The 22,973-nt window shown below is 38.6% G+C and overlaps 1 pseudogene; it reads left to right on the forward strand.

Annotated features, from left to right (window-relative positions):
* The first annotated feature begins 6,502 nt into the window (after nt 1-6,502).
* Nucleotides 6,503-9,192, forward strand: LOC147676739 (uncharacterized; annotated as a pseudogene).
* Nucleotides 9,193-22,973: the final 13,781 nt, after the last annotated feature.

Consider the following 22,973-nt stretch of genomic DNA (forward strand, 5'->3'; position numbering starts at 1 on the left):
GGAAGTTCTACGTAGGGAGCACCATCAGACCACTGAAAGAGAGAATGATGGAACATTTAAGGGCAATATTGAACTGTAATCCTAAATATCCGGTGGCCTTACATATAGCCTCCTGCCAAAGAGACAGGACTAACAAAGTGGTTAAATTCTTTGGCATAGATACAGTCCCTCAAGACGTCAGAGGTGGCAACCGCGAATTGAGACTTAGACGCACAGAGGCAACCTGGATTATGCGTCTTAAATCTGTAGAACGGGGAATTAATTATGACCATGAGATGCAATATTTCCTGGGGAATTGAACTATAGAATGTCAACCATGGATATGGTACTGTAACATATCACAATGCATACTAATCAATATTTTATGAAATGTGACATTATGATTGTGCTATTCCCTCATGCTAGGAGAACTCTCCTGTACTCTGTTTTAACTAGTTTTTGTTTTTGTAAAGTTTCACACTTGGTAATCGGAGATGAATTCATGTATATATACAAGAGATAATTAAGACTGTACTGTATATTTGTATTGGTACTGAGACATCCACGTGCGACTGGTACAGGCACCGGTAGTTTGTTTATGTCCATGCACGGTGCTCACGATTAAGCTCACCCGGAGGACTATCTATGTCTTCCTTTCTTAGGCTAGCCAATTTTGCTATAAAAAAGTTGTTTCCAAACGTTTATCGACCGACAATATCGTAATTGAATGATTTAATTTCCTTATTACGCATACCGCGCTTCACCGACTACGTAATCAACATTTTGCATGTATATTACTATAATATTTAGGCTTTTGCCGGATTTCGGCCCTCTCCTTGCGGATTACTATCATTTTTTTTATATATCGCTGCTCGACCATGTGACCATAATATCTCAACTGACTAATCAGCTAACAATGAGTCCGTATTATGATTAGTGAGTTCGAGGGTTCTTTTGGGAATCCAACATGGAGGCGAACTAAAAGGAAGCTATCGGTCTAGTCAACCAATTGCGTGACGTAGAGACGCTTTTTAACGTCCTTTGAGACCCGGTCACGTGTCCAAACAGGAACACTGCCCGGGGGTCCGGACGCGCTACACGCCGCTCCTCTGCTTTATCCAGGTAAGCAGTTCAGAATGAACTGGTACACACTTTTATATCCAGCAATGGAAACCAGTCGTGACAATACACGAGGAGCTTAACTCCAATTTCAATTCTGGTGTCTTTTCAGCTTGAGGCGCCAAGTCACATCTGAGCCATACTCGGCATTAAGAAAAATTTCCCGGCCAAATAGGTAAGACAACACTATGTTGCACCCAAGACAAATCCTTGAATTATACGTAATATATCAGAACGAATGATCATTGTGGCCCCTAATTTTCACAGAACAACACCCTGTTGGTCGTGGGCGGCATTTTGAATCGACAATAGATTGTGACCTTCGAGCCTGAGACTATTATTCCAAACCAGTAAATGTAAGTTTATATTGAACTTCTATGCTTCATGGATAACCGAACTTAAGGTTAATGCGTGAATCACCATACCGGTGTAACAGGGAGAGGAGCAGGTATCATCCGGATATGAACCATGTCGGTTGTGTGATCGGTCTAAGTGCGCTGTTTATTTCTTAAATCGTGTGATTTTATGTTAGAAATACCAGATCTGTGAATTGGCTGTATTTATGAAATAATAAGATGCCAACTTGCTCATAGTGACTCAGGTTACTTAATCTGGTTACAGAATCTTACTTCTCATCGCATACTCATACCGAGTATCTTCGGTCAAGGGCCCGGCTGGGTCGGAATTATCACCAGATGAGCGGTGAGCTTCAATTTACTTTACCTCACATCCTAACTACTGTGACTTTTCTTGCCTGAGCATTTGAAATATGACAATTAGTGATGAGATTTTTCCTGTTTTCGTTTTTCTTTTTCTCCATATTGAATAACTAGACCTTTTTGACCTGGACACAGCCATCTAGGTATGTGACGTATACACGCTTAGAGTCAGAGTTTTTACACTATTCACAGGTTCACCGAGCATGTAGTATGATTGAGTCGCACACAGATAGATCACTTTTTAGCCAGAGACTCTGTCTCCTAAGAGAAATATTCTAGTTATATCTACGTGTCAGCACAAAATTCACTATTCACCAGCACGGTTAGTGATAATAGTGGTAATTCTCACACTTGCGACACAGATGTGTTGGGGTGGCACTCAGGAACCATACATGTATCCTTGTACACTCACTGAAATAGAAGCAAAAACCGAGTATGTAAAGACCATGTATCCAGGTCTTAATGTATATTGTACTCTTGCGAGATACATGCTCCATTGTCAACTTTCTGTTCATTTCAGCCCTGAGGAATCGCGAGTGCGATGAAACACGTGTCGGCTGGCTGTATACTACATTAAAGACTCCAAGATTTACCCCTCATGAGAGTTTTTGCTCTAACACTTCTGTCATTTTGTTACTATTTTGTTGTGTATTGTTACTTAACAATGTGTATACCGTCTTGAGTGCATCGGCAACAAAGTTTGTCAACATAAAAGGAGAAGCAGCATCTGCGCGATCCGCCAAAAATTGAAAGAAACAGATATAACAGATCAACCAATTGAACTTACCAGAATCATAGAAAAATCCTATGAAGAATTAGGTAGAGATAGTTTGGGTGGGAAACCGGTAAAATCCCAACTACTTGAAAATCCTGAAAAGATATTCATTAAGAATAATCTGAACACTCCAAAAAAGAGCTGGGATGGAAATAAACAATCCACTCCCAAAGAAAAAGGTTTCCAGTCCAGAGGAAGGTCTCCTCAGGGGAGAGAAAGAGCTCCGAGCCGAGAACACCAGTCTCCCCAAAGGGAGCCCTCTGAAAAAAGATACAACCTTAGAAATAGGGATAATTTGTAAAAGCCTGATAGATATCAAGATATTGATACACGTCCATCTCGATCTTTTTCACAGAAATCGGAAAGAAGAGGACGATCAGAACACAGGGAAGAGCACGTCAAGTCCAAAGACAAGGAACCTGCTCAAAGTAAAAAATTAAAATTTCCAAAAAAGAAGGTAGCCAGTATTAAAATAATCGAACATGCCGAGGATACTGAGGACAACGCTGAAAAACGGAGAGTGGGCACAGACAATGCTAGACAGCGCAGCAGAAATCACTATAGCTCGCAAGATCCTGATGAATCATCTGGAGACAGTGGACACGAATGAATACATTCAGGTGGAAACTGCAGATACCAGAGTTAGCGAACCTCATAAAATATATGGAATAACATTGTGTATCGAGGGAGATAAGACTAGGAAGGTAAGGGGTCTGTTTTGGGATAACCTCTCAAAAGGCTAAGGCATCCTGTTAGCCAAGAAAGATTGGCCCCCAGAGTTTGTCAGGGAGTGCCCTCATGGCGAAGAAATTATTATGCCTGCCTTCTCAAATCATATTCCAATACATAGAAAATATATATATGCCAGAAAATGGGCAGTAGCTCAAGCACCTGCATTATATAAGAATCATGTAGGATGGGATGAGGACTTTCCTCCTCACAAAATGCTATTAAAAAGTCAACCAACTGCACAAAGGCAGTGCCCAATTAAGCAAGAAGCTAAAAAACAGGTCAGGGAGATCTTAGATCAACTTGAATACCAAGGGGTGATTGAAACATGCACCTCTCAAATGAATAATTCTTTGTTTCCTGTCTCCAAATTAGATGATTCATATCGTCTAGTCTTGGACTACAGACACCTTAACTCATGTTGCAAAACATTTGCGGTACAAAATTCGCATAGTGCGGCAGTAATGAATAATATAGTTCGCAAAAAATACAAACCAACATTAGACATCTCTAATGGATTCTTTTGTCAAAATATCGCACCAGAAAGCAGGTATTTAACCGCTTTCTCAATAATGGGATAACAGAAAATTTCTGCCGACTCTCACAGGGATTCAAGAATAGCCCAGGTTTATTCTCAGCAAGAGTAACAGATTTACTACAAATGTATGATGATGAGGCATTATCTTATGTCGATGACATCTATCTCACAGACGACAACTTGGATACTCACTTGAAAAGAGTGAACACCATAATACTTGGGTTCGCAGCAGAGGGTTATAAATTCAACTTTAAAAAGTCACGAATTGCCCATCTAACTGTCCTATTTTTAGGATACGAATTATCAAGTGAAGGCAAAAGCCTAGCAGACAACTTCTTAGAGAAGTGTGCTGTACGCCAAGCACCAAAAATGCTGAAGAACTTAGAATCGATACTAGGCTTCCTGAATTTCTGAAGAACTTACATTCTAAATTATGCAGAGAGGGTTAAACCTCTCTACAAATTAATAAAACCTGATTTCAAATCAATAAATTGGACTCAAAAACACACAGAAATTTTGAGATCACTGCAGACAGACATGTTAGCTAAAACAAAATTAGAAACACGCGACAATACACGCAATCTTGTAATCCGAGTCTTCCGAGGAAGATGCGGATTCACGTACCTGACCTCTAATGAGGGAGAAAGGGTACCCATAGCTTACAAATCACACTTGTACACAAAAGCGGAAAAAACATTCAGTCTTACAGAAAATACTGTGAAGGCGGTTCGGACGGCTATAGCAAAAGAAAAGCACTAGCCGAAGGCAAAAGAATAACTGTTTTCACAGCAGAATCAGCCTTTGAGGCATTATTCAGACCAGTTAATTTAAAAACGGTGGCACTGGATCCAAAATGGATACAGTGGGAAAATTCTCTTGCTGCAGAAGACGTGACATACTATTTTGTCCCGAACATGAAAAAACTGAATGATTTGAAATATGAAGAAGAATATCCTCTGCCAATCGAAATTCTGCCTCTCCAACAATACTCTTGTATAATCTATACGGACAGATTTGTACAGCATTACAATGTAGATGATAAATCCTACAATGCAGCCTGCGCGATTGTTAAAGGTCGCTGGCTGTGCAGTAAATTCAGACCAAAAATAACCAACACTGAATCACTGAGAGCTGAAATCAGATCTTTAAAGATGGTGCTTGAAAATGCCGATCGTGAATTCCCGACACTAATAGTGAATAGTGTGCGATTCGCATTTCTGCGTCAAATCTTACAATAATGATTTGCAGAACTGGGTTCAAAACGATTACAAAGATGACACAGGTGCCACAATCAAGCATAAAATGCTTTGGAAACAGGTAGTTCTTTTACAGAAAGAACTACAAAAGACTCACGTGATACACACTCTGAGTCATCAACGTGATGGCTTTCACGTTGCAGGGAATTCATTGGCTAATACAGCCACAGCGGAAGCAACTCAACCGGCTTCCGTAGCCACAAAAAAGCGTTCAGAAAAATACATAGACGGGGAAACCATGCTGGTGGTAAAACGTCTTCAAAAGGCAACTGTGCAGCACTACCCGTGAACTATCCACTCAATTATACATACGTAATAGACGCAAACTCCGTTCCTTTTGCTCAAATCCCTGGAGTGGAGGATAGGGTAATTCCAAACATGAACATGAGAATCTTATTAATAGCAGACGCACACATGGGTGAAGGTCCAAGGCACAAACAGATGAAGGAATCTCTGACAGAATTACAATCAGAATACTCGTGGCCGGGGATGAGCCTGCAACATTATAAATTTGCAAAAAGCTGTCCAGACTGCAACAGAGACCACAGTAACGAGCCAACCGGAATATTGCCATGGCCATTTCTGTAGTTAGCATAAGGCTATCTATACATAAAATCCAGCGACCTATTAATTCCTTTTAAGACTATATTCACTTAAAAATGTGGCCCCAGCGCTCGGCTGACGCCAGAACTGTTATAAAAGATTTGCGAGTCTTTATCGGCACATACGCAATTGCCATGCTTCATTCTGACCAGGATCCTGCTTTTAGCTCTCGAGCTTATAAGGAGGCCATGACCAATATGGGCATTGGGTTGCGGTACTCTTGTCCCTTCCAACCTGAGGGAAACGGGATTGTGGAAAGAAAAAACCGAGACATAAAGCAATCTATAACGGCAAAGGTACTAGGTTCGGGTGATGGGTGGGTACGGCATTTAACAAGTGTCCAACGTAGTCTTAACAATTTGCCAAGAAATTCTCTAAAAGGTTTTAGCCGCTACGAACTATTGTTTGGAACTAGAATGTATATTCAGGATTTAGATAGTCTAACTTCACTGGTAGAAGATAAGAAAAAATACTTTGACATCAAAGATCGTTTGGCTGTTTTACAGGACTTAAATGAAACAAGAAAAGCCCTGAGCAACATAAAGTTAAAACAACAGCCAACAACCACTGAAGACACACCACCTGTCCCAGCAAGACCTGTCTGGATTCCAAAGATTGGGGATCTGGTCAGAGAGAAAATAGCGGTGAAGAAGGAATTTGGGCCTTCTTACAGAAAAGCAGTACCTGTCTTAGCAGTCAACGGAACGAGATCAGTTGTACTACCGCCCCTTGCTGGTAAAAAGGAGAACCGAGTTGTATCCATCGACCTGGTAAAACCACAATCATGTGGCCAATAATAAGTAGTAGGCCAAGTGGACTCCCAAGAAATAGCAGAATACCAAAATTTGCTACTATCCAAGAGGTTCAAACTGAGAGACTAATCACATTTGATAAACCTGCAATGAATACAAAAGGACTATGCAACAATACCATGGAACTTGTGCCTCTTGAAAGCCAAATTGATAAAGTTCGTCGAGAAACACCGGTCTATAACGATGTAGCCTCAGACTGTGCTAATGAAAGACAAATTGAAAAAGCAATCCCAACAATTGACAGAACTGCATCTGGCTACTTCATCAATTTCGATAACTTTTCTGAAGATCAAAGTGACCCTGAAGTAACGCCAGCAACAAAAACTTTTAAAGACAAAGTCAGAGAACTCTTTCATCAACTCAAAGAAACTTATCTTGTTTCTCCATGGTTAGAATTTTAGATTGTGCTAGGTGTACTTTTCCTTCTGCTTTGGCTCATCATGGTACCTTGTTTGGGAAAATTCATTGAGGGAAAATACAGTACAATGGACACAGAAAGTCAGACCATCAACTTGGTCCTAGAGCCACACAAGTGATCTCACATCGAGAAAAGACAACTGTCATCAGTGAATGTAACAGCCATTCCAATACCCAGAGGGGTAGTTTGGGACAAAACGGATTACGAAATATATGGACTGGTCGAACTCTTGAAATATCCTCATCAGTTTAAGGTTTCATTAAGTGACTTTGTAAAACCAAGTACATTCTCTGATGATTGGGACTTTGAAAGCATAAATAATATGATGTCAGATTTAGTAATGTCAGCAAAATTTACAGAACATGATTATTTACAAGGTTCATCGAATTATGAACAGATGTATTGCTATAACCACTATGCAGACCACTATTTGCATAAATCTGCTCAACCTAGAAATGTTTTTAAATATAATCAATGGGAACATTGTACAACTCCACCTAAAAGCAGTTCAAAAACATTCTATGAGAAATTCCAATACTTCTCAGGGTTTAACACAAGTGATGCAGAAACATTTTATTACAAACGGTTAGATAAAACAGGGACAAAAACCATGCTGACAAATACTAAATTGATCTATTCGGAAACATTTTATGAAAAAATTATTACATTTGGTTTTGATTTTTGGAAAAACAACATTGAAACAAAAACCACCTGGGGTACAAAAGAATGGCAGGTACAAGGCCTAGAAGCATTATTTCGAGCCTGCATGATCCCAGAACAAATAATGTTCTTGAATGACACCATTCAACAAACTACCTGTTTTGGCCTAGCCAAAATCAAAGACTTAAACAAACCGTCTATTCCAAAGCCAATACCTGATAATACAACCACAGATATTGAGATAGACGTATCCCAAATTTTACATCAAAATAGAACACATCCTGATAGGAAAAAGTGGGTAATCTGGCCAACAGGCACAAATAAATGTCAAGATAGATTTCTGAACAAAATACAGGGGTTAAAAATGACCAGACCAGACCCTAGATACTCCCAGAGACAACATTCAGGGATAGTAACAACATACAGTGTAGGGAAACTATGCCTTGAATGGCTACAAACATCCACACTTGCAGAAATTAAGCAACACCTAACTTTACTTAAAGACGGTGCTGACAACCGCGATTTCATAATGGGACCACGCAAACAGCGTCAAAAACGTTTCATAGCGGCCAGTATATAAGCTGCATACAACGAAGCATGGAAAGTGACTCAAATTGAGACTGCAGAGAAAATACGAGAAATTGGTCGTATTAATTTGGAAAAATCACTTTCTGTTGTGGACAATGGGATAATGACTCTGTCCTCCAGAATATATTCACTGGACAGTATTGTATCATCTGCTATAGATATAATAGATCAGGACTTGCTAATGTTACAACATGGTCAGTCCCAATTACGTTCTATTGTACAGCTAGGCTGGACGTTGCAAAATCTGCGTTCAGGCTATGTGCCTTGGCGTTTAATCAACACAACGTCATTGTTCTCTATCTTTAACCTTACTGATAAACAAATCAATTTGGCACAAAAAGGAGCAGACTATACGATTCTGAGCATTGAAAAACTTGATAGATTACCATTGACAATGTCAGAAAGACCTGTCACTGAATGGATAATACACGGAATTATCACAATTCCGATAACAACTTTCCAATTTAAAAAATGCCAAGAGTATATACCAGCAGGCCAGTATGAAAGGTTGAGTAAAGGGTACATTAAGTCATCATGGAAATTACCTTATACACACACATGTTATAGTGACAAAAATCAGAATGTATTTCTTAGTGGTAATAATTGTAAACAATCACTAAGCGGTATACTTCTGTGCCAAGGTATTAATTTACATGGGGCCTGTGAGGGGACTTCAAATAACCTTTCATGCCACCAGCATGGCACATCTGCAACACAAATAGAGCCATTCCTTAGACAACTTTCTAACGGGAGTTATGTTCTAATAACAGACCACAGCTGTTGTGGCATGGTGCCAGGAAAAGCATATCTCATCAGCGTTAGTTCCATGGTCACTTGCTGTATGCAAGCATTGTATCCAACCGTCCCTACTGATACCAAGGCGACGATTTGGCCTCCGTTGAATATCTCTTCTATACGAATTGATGCTTTAAGCAGAATGAAGTCTGTGCTTTTACAGACAACAGTGCCTATTTTGTCATCAAAACAAACGTATGATCTTCAAGTTGCAAGAACAACGGCAGAGATACATACACTTTTATCAACTAATTGCCCGGTGCATTTCGTAGAAATGCTAAGCCAAATCCTAAATATGTCAGATGCCAGTGGTATCGCACATGTATTTAAGACAATTTTTTCGGGACTGTTAACACCCTTTGAAGCGGTCCTGGGCATCTTTCCCAATTTTGTCCATTCGGTCTTTGGCGGCCTACCACTACTTTTGGAACTCGTGGCAGGAATCTTATTTTTGACCCTTCTGCTCCGATATGGCAAACCAAAACGCAGACATGACTCCAGCAACAATGGAAGAAACGATCCTAGCAATACGCTACCGGGACCGCATAACTAAAGTCCTTGGATTAGCCCGGCTAAGAGATCTGAATATGACCTGGTTTCTTTCGTTCAGACCTATATGGCAGAACTGCATCTTACCTGTGCTTCGATGTATGCTATGCGGAGAAGAATACGTGTTGGACACCTGTCTTACACTACAATTAGCAGAGTCAATGGATATTGATACTTTGCGAAGTCCTGTAACGGCTCATGCATCGTGTTGTCCCCAGCGGTTACCAATCCTGATGACGGCATTCGTTGAGACTTCTCCACTACGATTAGGTGGTGGCAGTGAAGCAAGAAATGAGAGCAACATCACCCAGGTACGACCTTCTGTGAGCATTGCTGATCCCGACACCGATGATAGCAATCATTCTCACGACTGCCCAGTTACAGCATTATCATCCTTGGTCGAACTTTCACCTGAAGCTGTAGACTTTTTTTTGCACATCTATCTGAAGTAATGTTCTCCCCTGAACCAAAAGAATAACTTTTAAGCAATCCGGCACACAGCGTTCCCCTGAACTCTGAATTCGGCCTTCAGCTTTGAAAAACAAAAGCTACTGAAAACATTTGGAACTATTTTTTCCTCCGAAACAAAATTATTTTTTCCAAATTCCAAAATATTTTGGCACATGTACTCTGCTTACAGAAGAACTATTCATAAAGAACAGAGCTTCTATTTTTAGTAATTCTAGAGACAATATATTACCTCAGCCTCCAGCACACTTACAAGTAATTTCATTTATATGTGATGAAATAGTCTCGACCTTCTTTTCTGTAATTCAGACATTTCATGTGTAATTTTCGCAAATCGTTCAGCTAAAAATATATGCATATTTTTGAATGATTACACTGCTTAAAAACATTAATTTTCCCACTTTTTATATTTGTGATTTTTGTGAGAAAATAATAATTGTGTCATTTTTTATATTTGTGATTTTTGTATGATTGAAATTATAATGTATTGCTAATTGATTCATTTTTTGTCTGTATTTTCATGTATTGTGATGTATTTTTTCAAAGTTTTAATCCAGATTATTCTGTCTAAAGCCTTGTCTGTTTTTAATATGAATATTATTAAATGTTAGAAACTGATCCTGTGTAGTCCCACCTCTTTGTTATCTCTAAGTTTGACAATTTGCAATACCATAGTGCCTAGGTTGTTTTATTTCACTCATTTTTCCCTGACCTAGGACTGGTCCATTCATTCCTTCAGGGGGTCCTTGATACTTACTCATATATATACTGCTTAAAAACGTACAGTATCTATGATCTTCCGTGTATTTCGCATACACCATTTCGAATGCAAAATGTATTTTGGGGTGGGTTGGAATACACATGCATCTTTATTGCTTAGTTTTTAGTAATTGATGGACATAAAATCGTGGAGTGGGTGTAGTGTTTTTATCTAGGAACCTGAATCAATACTACCATTTTATGCCCTTACACGGCTATAATCAATAGATATCCCTATAATGGCATAAGAAGCAGATCCATATTTCAGTAAATCGCCCTTGCAGGCCAAAGCATGGCAAAAGCTACTTCCTTAGATTCCTAGAAAGCACAACGAGTTCTTTCAACACACCAAACCTCCAGCAACCTGGGAAATCCCTGCTTGCTTTGTTTTGATTTGTAATAGAACTCCTGCGAGCACTGTAAGAACGGCCAGTTCTTAGTGACGTCTTTATTGACGTCTTATGTCCAAACCTTACGTCAAACTCGGCATCTTTCAGGTATAAATATACCAACGTTGCCTTAAGCAAACACGCGGGGTGGTTTCGGAGCAGAGCAGCTAATCTACTTGCCGAGAGCCCAGCAGACGCAGAGAGCCCACGGACGCTGCCCCTCCTCTTTGACGCGCTGAGAAAGACGCTGTCTTTTCTCCTGCCGAGAAAATCCAGCTCTGGCGTTTCCAGCCTACCCTTGCAGGTGACTGGGATATTGAGTCCTGAGAGAGAGATACCAGACTTCCTCCATTCTATTCCCAAGGTACAGTGCTGACTAAACCCTTAGAGAGAATTCTTGAGTCAGATTCTTGGCAAAACTTACTTAACTCAAACTGCTACTTACTTGCTCCTTCCCACGTATTAGGCTTAGGGCAGGTACACCGGGGTAGTCGTATTTTAGAAGCACCAGTTGAGCACGTTAGCCTATGTATATATGTATATATATTTTATCCATTTTAAAGTGTCTTATGGCTAAGAAACCATATCAATGCTTTTACAGTATTATTTCATAATACTCCTTTTACTGTACGTACTCTACTTTACATTAAGTATTGCAATTGCGGCAATTCATTTCTCTTGCATGAGAAGGAAGACTGCTCAATAAATAATACCTTTAATTGCAAACGCCCGTCTCTCTATTCTCTGCACTCTGGTGAAACTAAGTATGCACATCTGACTGAGTGAAATAACTGTCTATTGTTTCACACGACTCTTGAGATTGACTCTTAATCTGAGGGAGAAAAGTTGTCATGTTTATGCGGTTGTCAGAAGCTGAATCCCTTCTTGTCTGAGCCAGGGAAGCTGATCCCTTCCTATTCAGTCAAGAAAGTTTCCAGTGACCTCTGAGCTAGCTGGCGCAAACCTAAATTAAGTCTAATATAGTCAGTAGAGACCTAGATGACCTCAGACCTACTCTACACTGCTGTTTATGTTATTCCAATGTGCAGGTCCTATAGGGAAAATAGGAACTACACTACATTGTCTCACCTTTGTCGGGATTCTCAGGTGCTGGCACACGTATGGTGTGACTAGCATGAATCCATCTTTTCAATCCCCTACACTTTACTACATTTGTTGTGACCAATATCACCTGTCTTGCCTTCTGTCACCTTGGTACCTGGCAATTTCTTCTTCGATGTACTTTTGTCCTTACCCAGTCTCCTGGTAACAGATCATGAGCTTGTTCTTTTTCTTTTGAAAATACTTCAGTTCCTACATGATGGAACACAGAAGTCACCACGTCAGATAGATATTTGCAGTAATCCATAATGACGCTATCATTTATGCTCAACAGTTTATCAACTGGAACAAATGCTTGCCTCATGACCCTGCCCATTAGAATCTCGTGGGGGCTCAATCCTGTTTTTCTATCTGGAATGCTTCTCAAAGACATCAAAACAAGTGGAAGTGCATCTGTCCACTTCATTCCTGTTGCTAAACACATCTTAGCTATTCTGTTGTTTATTGTACCATTCTCTTGCTCAACAACACCTGATGCTTCTGGTCCGTAAGCACAATGTAATTTTTGTTTTATATCCAATGCTTCACAAATCAATTTCAGCAATCTGTTTTCAAAATGTGTGCCGCGATCTGTTTCAACCGTCACTGGGAAACCATACCTTGGTAAAATTTCTCTCAAAAGCAATTTAGCCACAGTAACTGAATCATTGTGACGTGTTGGGAACGCTTCTACCCATCTTGAAAACAAACAGATTATCACTAAGACATATCTGAGTTTGGTGTGAGGTGGCATGTCAATGAAATCAAGCTGTATCCTGGTAAATGGACCACCCTCCCGTCCTATGGTTCCCATGCTCACAACTGTTTTTCTATTTGGATTAATCTGCTGGCAAATCAAACATCTCTGACAAAGAGACTCTGCAATTAATCTGAATTTTGGATTGTACCATATTTGCCTAAATAGTCTTATCATAGAATCTCTTCCAATATGTCCTGGACCATGATACATGCGTGCCATGTCAGAAATCATGCTGTCTGGCATTACTGCTCTGTCATCTTTGTAAACCCAAACCTCATCTTCTTCTCTTTGTCTGCATCCTGCTTTTAACCACGTGTCTTTCTCCTCGTCACTCGCGTCATCTTGCAACTGTTTTACTCCCTGCCAAGTCTCGACTACAGATATTAGCATAATTGAGTTCAAAACATGTTCATTTTCTCTTTTTCCGATTAATGGACACATTATGTTTTGCACAGAATTTTGCTATTGTGTCAGCATATGAGTTTCCTTTTGTTATGTAATCCTCTCCTTTTTTATGTGCTGTGCATTTAACTACTGCAATTTTTTCTGGTAGCTGAATTCCGTCAATCAATCTTTTGATCAATTGAGCATTTCTTATTGGTGATCCAGCAGAAGTTAAATAACCTCTTTGAGACCAGAGCTGGCCATAGTCATGGACTACACCATAACCATATTGACTATCAGTCACTATGGTAATCTTTTGCTCTTTTCCCAATTCACATGCACGAATCAAAGCAATTAATTCTGCTACTTGAGCTGAACGAATTCCCTGAAGAGAGGAAGCTTCAATCACATCTGCAACTGTGCACACTGAATAAGCTGCACTCAGAACACCTTCATCTGTTCTCAAGCATGAACCATCAACAAACAAAACATAATCTGATTCAGGTAACGGGACATCTTTAATGTCCTGCCTTGGTTTTGTGCAATATTCTAATACATCCAGGCATTCATGATCAACCTCATCCCTGATCTCTATTTCAGATGTGTCAGGAAGTAATGTGGAAGGATTTAAATTCACACATCTTGCAATTGAAACATTGTCTGATCCAAGTATAACCTTTTCATATTTTGTCAGTCTATTGCTTGTCAAATGCTGTGTTTTGCTTCTAGTGAGAAGAATTTCAACTGAGTGTGGTACATATACTTTTACAGGAAATCCCATTATTATTCCTTCACTTTGTTCCAAACTTACACTTGTTGCAGCTACTGCTTTTAAGCAACCTGGTAATGCTTTAGCAACAGGATCAAGAACATCTGAGAAATATGCTATTGGCTTTCTCAGTCTTCCATGTCTTTGAATCAGAACTGATAATGCACATCCTTCTCTTTCACTGCAATACAGCTCAAATTCTTTTTCATAATCAGGCATTCCCAATGCTGGAGCTTCACACAAACTTTTCTTTAACTGTTCAAAAGCTTCTAATTCAGTTTCTGTTAGGCTAATTGGGTCTTTTATGTCTGCTTTTGTCAGTCTCTGCAGTGGTTTTGCGATTACTGAAAATCCACTAATCTATTGGCGACAATAACCTACCATTCCTAGAAACATTCTAACTTGTCTCTGTGGTTTTGGAGGTTGCATTGCTTGAATCATTTTTATTCTTTCTGTTGTCACTTGTCTGATTCCTTTTGCAATTCTGTGACCAAGATATTTCACTTCTTGTTTGCAAAACTGTAATTTCGCAGGTGATACTTTATGTCCCTTATATGCCAGGTGATTTAAAAGAGTAATGGTATCTGTTACACAATTATCTCTTGTTTTTGCAGCTACAAGGAGATCATCAATATACTGCACTAACGTAGATTTTCCAGGTAAATCTAGATTTTCCAATGATTTCTTTAGAAACTGATTAAAAATAGATGGGCTTTCGGTGTACCCTTGAGGGATTCTACACCATGCCAAAATACGTTTTTTGAACCGGAACGCAAACATTTGTTGGCTTTCTGGATGCAATGGAACAGTAAAGAATGCATTACATAAATCAATAACTGTATACCATTCTGCATCTTGCGGAATCTGATATAAAATTACCGCTGGATTTGCTACAACCGGGCAACATGGAACAACAATTTTATTAACCTTTCTCAGGTCCTGAACAATTCTGAAAGTTCCGTTTGGCTTTTTGATTCCCATAATTGGTGAATTACATGGGCTACTCTCGATTTCTTTTAAAACACCTTGTTTTATGAATTTGTCTATCACAGGAATAACTCCTTCGATCACTTCTGCTTTAATTTTATACTGAGGAATGTTTGGATAATCTGCTCCTTGTTTTACTGTTATTTGTACTGGATCTACATTTTTCATCAGACCCATCTCATCTCCAGTGAAATCCCAAATTTTTACATTCACTGTGTCTTTTAATTCTTCAGGTAGATTATTCTTATTAAACACAGGAAATAATCTGTTTTCTTCTGCCTCAACCATTGACATTGTTAATTTGTAAAGCCCATCTTCTTCTGGAGTTTGAAGCTCTATACCATCTGGTGAGCAATATATTGCGCAGTTCATTTTACAAAGAATATCCCTGCCTAATAGATTTACAGGACTACTATCACAAACTACAAATCTATGCATGTCCTTAAATTTACCTATTTCAACTTCCACTGGCTCAGTTAAATCTGTTTTTATGTGCTGATTAGCTACTCCTACTACTTGGATTTTATCTCCAGAGAGAGGAAGGTTTTCTATTTCCACTGATCTAACAGTAGAAGGGGTAGCACCTGTATCCACTAGGAAAGTAATTTCTACATCATTCACTTTACCATTTACAAACGGACCAGATTGATCTACCTCAAGAGTCGCTCCAAGCACACACTCTTCCTCCTCTCTCAGGCACCGTCCGAAGTAATCTTCAGATTCACATTCGACACATTCACTCTCGGTGATCTTTTTGCCTGTTCACCTCCGCTGAATCCTGTTTCTGCACTGTATCTCTGCACATTTACACAGTTTGGAAGTGGCGGTTGTGGTAACTGACTTTGCTGAATCACTACCTGTCGCTGTAGCTGTTGCTGCTCATTTATCTCATTCTGCATCTGTGGATTTAATAATGTATTTTTTAAATGAATTCTGGGCGGATTTTTCCACTCACGCTTCCAGTGTCCAATTTCGCCGCAATTAAAACATGGGAGTTTCTGTTTTAACTCTTCTATATTTCCCATCAATATTGGTTTATTATAATTACCTTTATATTTCCCTTGATTTTGTTCAAGATTCTTATTTCCTAAAGTTGCTATTTGTTGTTCAGCCACTTTTACCTGTGCCCACATAGCTTTTTCTTTCAGCTTCTTTTGTTTAGCTTCTATTTCATCACTACAGTATTTTGCTTTTCTCAAAATATCATCTACCGTGTGAGATTGTCAACCAACTATTCCAGTTCTTACCATTTCACTAATTTCAGGTCTCAAGCCATATACAAATCTGTATATAAAATGGCTCATATCTTTTTCACTTAGATGTTCATAACCACTGTATTGTTTAAATTTGCCAGCAGTAATCTTTCATAAAATGAATGTACTGATTCCTTTGTTTCCTGGATTGTTCTATCAATTTTAACCCAATCTATCTCTTTTGGAGGAATCTTGTTTTTCAAAAACACAATTACCTGTTCGTACTTTCTCATTACTTCTGGAGAAGGAGCACCTGTTACTTTATCTTGTTCATATTTCTCTCTAGGCCAATCTATAGCAGTTTTACATTCTGTCCAAAGATCTGATGGAACAACTATGTCAAATAATCCATCCAGATCAATCCACAAAACTTTTGAAACTTTCACAAATCTTTCTATCTGTCGATACCCTTCTACAGGTTTTTCTCTTAATCGAGAGAAATCATTTGTGAACAGGAAAATGTCCTGTCTTGTCCATGGGACATGTACATACCCTCCTCCTGCTATTTCTCTCATTGGAAACTCATTCACTACTTTTTCCTTTTCTCTGACTGGAAAAGCTAAACTTGTTCTGTCTTCGTTCCTTTTCTTTGTCCATTTCGCTCTCCATTTACTTAATTCACCCCATTTTCTCAAAATCACAATTAAATCTTTTATATGAGTGATTCTTCCTGAGGTATTCCTATTTTCAATGTCTTTTTCAGAGAAATCCACCCTATAATTTTTCTGCAAATTCTCCTGCCTACTTAAATCCACTTCTAATTCAGAAGCCATATCTTCCAATTGATCATATTTGTTTTTCGTTTTCCATGTTATGCTTTTGCAAATAAATAATAATTCATCATCTGATATGCCTTTAAACTGTCAGTTCCAATTGTACCAATTATTAATTCCTCTAAATCTGCTTTCAATTTCCCAACATCAAGTAATTTACATTCTGGAGTTTGCGTTAAATCTATTTTACTCAAACTCTTTTCTGGAGTTCCAGAATCAGAATCTGCACCAGTTGGAGTTTTACATGACAAACTTTGATTAAAAGTTAATGCAGGCATCATCATTTTCTCTCGATGTATTTCAGACAAATCTGAATAAAAATTTTCTGTCACTTTCTGATTTTCTGAATTTAATGGAACAGTTAAAGCTGAATGTCTAATTTCTTTTTGATCAAATACTGGAAGAACAAGACCAATCGTTACAGGTACTGTTACTGCTTCCATGCTTTTTGTTAACTGCTCTATTAATTAATTCGCAGAACAAATATATTCTGAGGTATCTTGTAAACCCTCATACCTTTCTGTTCTAATTCCAATTTTTGGGGTTTCATGTCTTTGAACTGGAGTTTCAGTAAAATTACTATTTTCTCCTGATATATTTGAACTATGTCCTGTTTCTAATCTTTCAGGTGTTTTTCTAACATTTGGATTTGTTTCGGGAGATGATGCCTCATCAATTATTTCTCTTTGTGGAGCACTTGGAGAAGTCCATGAACAAACTGGTTGATAAGGTGGGGTTTTTTTAGTATAGATTTCTTCTAATACCACATCCTCTGAATCACTTTCTTCACTAATTCTATTTTTCTTTTGGGAACTCTTTCGTCCAATTACTTCATCAATTAGTCTCACTGGATACAAGCCATCACACATGTCTGCGCTTCTCCATCGACGCATTCTATCCTGATGTGTTTCTCTATCAAGACCTAATCTTATTCCCCTTGATACTCCTCTGCTCTCTCGTTCTATTCATGCATTTCGTCTTCCCATTCCACTAAGGCTTCAAATTGAGTAGGTCTAGGCCTTGGTACAAGCTTCATCATTCTTTCTCTTAAGTTTTTCAAAACCGCTATGTTAAATGATCCATCTTCTGGCCATGCTAATACACCATCATTTTCAGTATACTTCATCCAATCCTCAATCCAGAGACAAGTATGATAACCATATTCACCCAACATATAAGCTGCAGGTGTTTTGTACTTATGAATCAATCTTCTGCCTCGCGTTGAAATTTCTTTATCGGGTTTAAATTTATTTTTCAATTTCTGAAACCATGAAAGCTTCTTTTTCTCTTTCATAAAATAGTAATCCATGTTTTTAAACTCTTTCCCTAACTTTGGAAAAGATCGTAACAACTTCCTTGTTATTCAGTTCCACCAACCAATCTGTGCGCGAAACTCACCAACAAACCAATCAGGTAAAGCTTTGTCACTATTTTGCTCAACCAATAGAATTACAGTTTTTCAGAATGAGCCAATCAGCTGCGCGAATACTGTGACGTATGTTAACCAATCACAGCGCGACTCTTGTGACGTATGCTACCGCTGCAGCTTCTGTCTCTCAACTCACTCCTTAAACTGACCCCTCCTTTACAAAAAAATTCACAGCGCCATATTTACAAAACTTTCAATTGAATCCAGTTAATAATTACACAAAAACAAACCATTTTTCTGTTTCGCTTAAAATAAAGTGATAGTTTTCCAAGCATTCAAGTATTATTTACGCATGAAATAGACGACGCTATTTTCACAGAATATATAAATTTGTCGATAAAGTAAGGCTACTCAACCCTTCTAGCAGGTAATAACGAACTTGTTTCTCTCTAAATGCACATACAGAGATATTTTATACCTCCTTAGAGGCAATTTAGAGTTTCACTCGATAGTATATTACAAATTCATTTACCCACATTCATACAGAAAAATCCCTAACCATGCATACTTGAATCTTTAGTAGGACTTTAACCCACCAATAGAAATCCTCACTCGCCAGTAAGATAGACAACGCTTCCTTACCTTTGACTCAAGTTTAGATAAATTCTATTACTCTTTTCACAGTGAGTTTTAAAACAGGACAGAAGTTCCTGTACTCGAAAGCTACAATTTCATAGACAATCCTCACTATACATTCTACCTTGCACACCTAAAATCCCTAAACTTGTGCTGTACGACCACAACACTAGTGATATACGACAATACCACTATTTTGAAACAGAACAAATGCACTGTGTAACTTCACCTGTCACACTTCTCATGCCGGCAGAAAAACCAGGAATTTTCACACTGCTGGAAAAAACCTTTCGACTGCATATAACAATTAAACAAACTTAACATGTTTTAGACATCAATCCTATGTAATTACCATGTAGCATGCTAGTTACCATAGAAACCGTAACTCTGCTACCAAGTCTCATAAACGCTACCTAACACCTCAATACTCACCATCAATCACAAAACACATATAAAGGCCCATATTACCAATGATACAATTTCGGAGCAACTGAATCAGGTGGTCTGATTAATAAATTTACTCACTTATTATTTACACTATTATATACAACTGCAGTTTATCTTTCTTTACCATGGTTTTAAACATCTATTATTTATTAAACAGATCACTAAGGCGATTGAATCAGCTGATGGTAACTAGACCATGAGTAAACAAGACCAGCTTGTCTTCTTCAAATCTAATTTTATTTACTTTATTAATCATAAGGAAAAAAGGCATTTACGTTTTGAATCTTTATTTAATAAGCAAATAAGAAAGCAGCATTTTAATAGGGAAATTAATTTTAAAACTGACACTTAAAGGCAAATTCATAAACATGAATTAATAGCAGAATAATAGTTTCCATTCCCTGAATCTATTTCCCTGACTAATTCTCACTCCACCTATAAAGGAAAAATCATTTAAAGTCTGCTGTCCTTACATGCGCCAAAGGTCCATCAGAAAATCTCGACACTCAGGAATCGGAAAGTAAGAGTTTTTTCCTTGTTCACAGTGTCAGACTTTATGCCTTTCTCTCTAGCTAAACTTTCTACATTTTACATTCTTTTTGACAAAATCAAGCTTCTCATTGGCTGTCCAGTGTCAGTCCATGATTAAGAATCGTTATGTCACCACCAACTCTTGACCAAGTCCAGGCTTCATATAAGCCCTATTGTCTTTTATTTCCACGCATTCGGCTTCCTCAAGAATGATACTTTTCTCAAGCTTCGGACGTTTACTTCCTAACCTTGGCAGACACATCAAGTTCCTGTCCTTGAGCTATCTTTTCACGAGCACGTTCAACGCGACCAAAGAACTGCTTTTTTAATTCACAGTAATGATGCAGTAAAAATCCATACGCTGCGCATGTGCAATAGATTCACTCTGGACAAGGTTTCGCGTCTGCAGCTCTGTCAGCCATGTTTTCTCAACCATCTTTAGTCCTTACTTTGGAAACTATTATTAAACAAACACAAGACATCAATTAATTAAAGAATTGATACCCATTCTTTTACCCTCCCCCTTTACTAATTAATCCTGTTAAATATCTTACCTAGCAGAAGCACAAAAAAGCAGCATTTATAATTACTTCTTTTTCGAACCGAAGGAACTTCATGAGCTCTTTATCACAGAAGACATAACATAAGCACATACAATAAGCACATGCCATTAATTTAACTGCTGCATTTAATACTGACAAAGACAATAGACAAGGTTAGTTTATTATTTTTTTTCTTTGTGTATGCAACATAAGGCACATTAGTTAATCCCACATGTTGATGGATGTATTCTTAAACTAAGTTGATTAATAATTTCACCACAAGCTTGTTAATAGAATTAACGTTATAGGAAATCAATTTCACAAGTTTGAACAACATTTTGTTCTTTACCTTGCTCCATCAGGTTCTTTCTGAAAGCTTTGCCATTGCTAGGGGTACAAGACAGGGTTGTCCCTGTTCGCCCCTCCTGTTCCCCATTTACATTGACGCATTTATACATAAACTAGAAAATAATGCCTTAATCCCCCCAATCAAAGTACGGGATTTAGAAACTAAATGCATGGCATATGCAGACGACATAGCTATTGTTACAGGTGACCCTAATAACGCTATAACACTGACAGAAAAAGAAGCACATGATTTCGGGTGTGTTTCAGGATATAAATTGAACTATAGTAAAACTCAGATAGTACTGAATAATAAAATCACGATGAACGACCCGAGGATATTTGATCAGGCGAAATATTTAGGGGTTAGTATTAGCGCTAAAATTGAAAATATCGTTGATAATAATATAGAGCCCCTTATATATCGTACCAAGAAAGAACTACTTCGGCTACATAATTTGCATCTAACTATTGGGGGTAGATCTAATGTTGTTAAGATGTTATTTTTTCCTAAGTTTTTATATTTTTTTCGATCTATATGCTTAGAATTTTCCCCACTAATTTTTAAAAACATAGACACTGTGTTTTCACGCTTTGTGTGGGGATATAATAGACCACGCAGAGCACTTAAATGGATTACTCTACCCAGAGAACAAGGTGGATGGTCACTACCTGATTTTAAACTATATTATTGGGCTACAGTGCTAAAATACAGTGTTAGTCTACTAACGGCTAACTTGGTTGGTCGCAACATACCTACTCCGCAAGAACTTATCCTGGGTGATGGAAGAGCTGGTTGTCTGTGGCGCCATAATAATGATGATTATTTAAAAAAAGTAAAATTTAAGACTATTTCTAGTGTCTTTAAAGTATGGGGCAATGTTAAAAAATTAGTAGGCTTAGATCGGTATTCCTATTATACCCCCGTGTCACAGAATACGGATCTTCCAGAAATATTCCAGGATGTATATATGCAGACATGGGCTGAATTAGGAGTTACACAGCTCGGGTGTTTCTTTTCTACTAACGGACTCAAATCATTTGGTGAATTGAAAGTAAATTTTGAGTTGATGAATCTGGACTTTTTTAAATTCCTCCAGGTGCGGGACTTTATATTAAAGAAAGTGGGCGGCCGTATTAAATTTCAACCTTGTCAAATCTATACTAATATAATTAGGAGAGAGCCCAAACCTTTGAGGCGGGTAATCTCAGGAACCACAGCACCAATCACAACACCCAATACAGCGTTGGAAAGGTCAGTTGCAGCAAAAGGATGTAGGCTATGCAGACGCCCACCATATACATTTAAAAGGTAAAAGAACCGTGCCAGCAAAGTAGTCCCTTGTGGGCGTGTCTGCGTTGTGCTGTGGGCGTGTGCTGTGGGCATGACAATCGCTGGGGGCGTGTGGTACGTTCCGCCCTTCATGCCATGTCTCATATCGGATGCTGTGGGAGTGTGCTGGGGGCGAGGGCATGTACGGGGTGTGGGATTACGGAAAAAAAGCGAGCATTGTGTCCAATATTTCATTATTTTTTCTTCCCAGGTTCTGTACCCTGCTCCCTTTAAATACCCCTGCACCCAATAATCATAACTCACCCTTACTCCTTAAAATACCCCAACACCCTTAAACACTAACCCATATTAACCCTATAACTATACCCTGTACCCCAAAACCCAGACCTATCCCTAACCCCTAAAAATACCCCTGTACCCCAAAACCCAAACCTAGCCCTGAACCCTATAAATACCCCTGTACCTCAAACCCAAACCTACCCCTGCACCCTAAAAATACCCCTGTACCCCAAAACACAAACCTAGCCCTAAACCCTAAAAATACCCCTGTACCCCAAAACCCAAACCTACCCCTGAACCCTAAAATACCCCTGTACCCCAAAACCCAAACCTAGCCCTGAACCCTA

The sequence above is a fragment of the Lissotriton vulgaris genome, chromosome 12 (genome assembly GCF_964263255.1).
Source record: "Lissotriton vulgaris chromosome 12, aLisVul1.2, whole genome shotgun sequence".
In the NCBI taxonomy this organism is placed as follows: domain Eukaryota; kingdom Metazoa; phylum Chordata; class Amphibia; order Caudata; family Salamandridae; genus Lissotriton; species Lissotriton vulgaris.